Source organism: Aplysia californica, unplaced genomic scaffold (assembly GCF_000002075.1).
Source record: "Aplysia californica isolate F4 #8 unplaced genomic scaffold, AplCal3.0 scaffold00512, whole genome shotgun sequence".
NCBI classification, from domain to species: domain Eukaryota; kingdom Metazoa; phylum Mollusca; class Gastropoda; order Aplysiida; family Aplysiidae; genus Aplysia; species Aplysia californica.
Genome location: NW_004797782.1, coordinates 414,905 through 416,837, shown reverse-complemented (window position 1 = coordinate 416,837; position 1,933 = coordinate 414,905).

Here is a 1,933-nt window from a genome sequence, read left to right as displayed (position 1 = left end):
CCCCCCCCCCTTAATCCACAAAAGTCCATTTGGGCACTTTTTACACCAGAGGCAAAAAATACATTTTTTGTGTTGTTCCTACACAGGTATCAAGAAAAGCAAGAAAAAGCTTTGACTATAGCATTAAACTGTATTTTGGAGATGTTGAAAGGTGCATTTTTATTAGACCTTTGGGAGGGCGTAAAAATTGAAAAATCTCAAAATTTGGACTTCAGAGGATTGCTTGCGACAGTGATGGTATTAGTATTATTGTTTGGGACAAGTTTCTTCTACAAAAAAAATTACACCATAGCCTTAAACAACTTAAAGTAGAGCTTGCAAAGTAAAGTTATTTAGCTTTATAGATGGAATGAAACAAAAAACATCACACTTTCAATAGGGGAGAAAAACAAAAATCCACCGAAGGTCAATTGTTTCCCTTTCGGACCACGTAGAGCAGCTCAACAGTGCGACTTGTCTGCTAATGATAGGCACTGACATATTTCTTTTCAATGTGGTGTGATGGAATTCGCAATAGGTTCTATAAATAGACAATTTTATGAGAAAACAGTGCCACCAACCAGGGCAATGTCTCTTGCCAATGGGAAATTTTGTAATTGAAGACCTGAGAACAAGATACTGTGCCGGTCATTTTTGCTGAACGAAGAAAAACCAAAAACCAAAAACAAAACAACCTCCCCCCAAAAAAAATTAAACAAAAAACAAACAAAGCCAACATGGACTTATGTCGATATTTGCTTCGTGATACGCTGCAGTTTTTCCTTTTTCTCGCTACATCATTAACGGTAGAGTATCATGTGCTCTATCTGTATGTGGGAAAATCTTCTATTTTATAGAGATACCAAGAACTCAGTTTTTGCGATTTTGGGTTTAGGAACAGTCTAGTTCAGTCTTCTATTTTGGTAGGCAGTGAGGATCACCTGGGTAGTGACAGGTGTAATTTTAAGCCCTGCTTGGAAATACATGTAGGTGAAGTAATTTTAGTCTGTTTAAGGAGGCAAAAGTCAGTCCTGACTATTTTAGTTTTAGTAGAGTTTTTATGGCGGCCGCAACTGCATAAAGTCATATGAGCGCAAAGGGGTGGATGTCAACAGAGGAGTCCATACAGGGAATCAGGTTTACTCTGCTCACCTCTCTAGCGGCAACAAAACAAAGTCTGCTTCGACTAATAAAGCACCCCAGAAATAGTGGGTCACAAGAGTGTGACAAACATACAAAAGTAGAGGAAAATGACGATAGTAAGGATGAGGAAAGAAAAAGCAGCAGTTCCCTTCTTTTGCAGTTCAGGCACAGTTATGAGCATGACATTGATGAATCAGCCCATTTACAATTACAATTCTACTGTGCATAAGAACCGGTTAATATCCCCCCTTAGTGGATGGCCTAAAGACAACTTCTGTCAATAGTACAGCCCTGGAGGGTAAGTCCTGGCTATAAAAAGGTAGACAAAAAGGAATGGCATAAAGTACAGTCTAGCATGAGCATAACAAAATTGGAGGAATCTTTTCAAGATGTACGAATTTTGCTACTTACATATTTTATACAAAGATATCTTATGAAAGAAAAAGCTATGGGAGCTGAAAACCAATTTTCTATATAAAAAACACAATAAAATAATGTGCAGACCCAATTTATAAAAGATGTATAACATTCCCCTCCCTGTCCCCCTCCCAAACTTCACTATCCCCCCTCTCTCTCTCTCCCTCTCTCTCTCTCTCTCTCTCTCTTTCTCTCTCTGTCTGTCTGTCTGCCTCTCTCTTTTATATGTCATGGCATGGTCTGATTAAGAAGTTACACACATTTGCTCATTTGCTGGAAAATGGTGGTAAAATAATAAGTAGGCCGACATAAGACATAAGAGGGACCATTCACAAATGACATCAGCTCATGATGAGGGGGGGAGGGTGAAGTTGACAAAAGTTGACATGGGGGG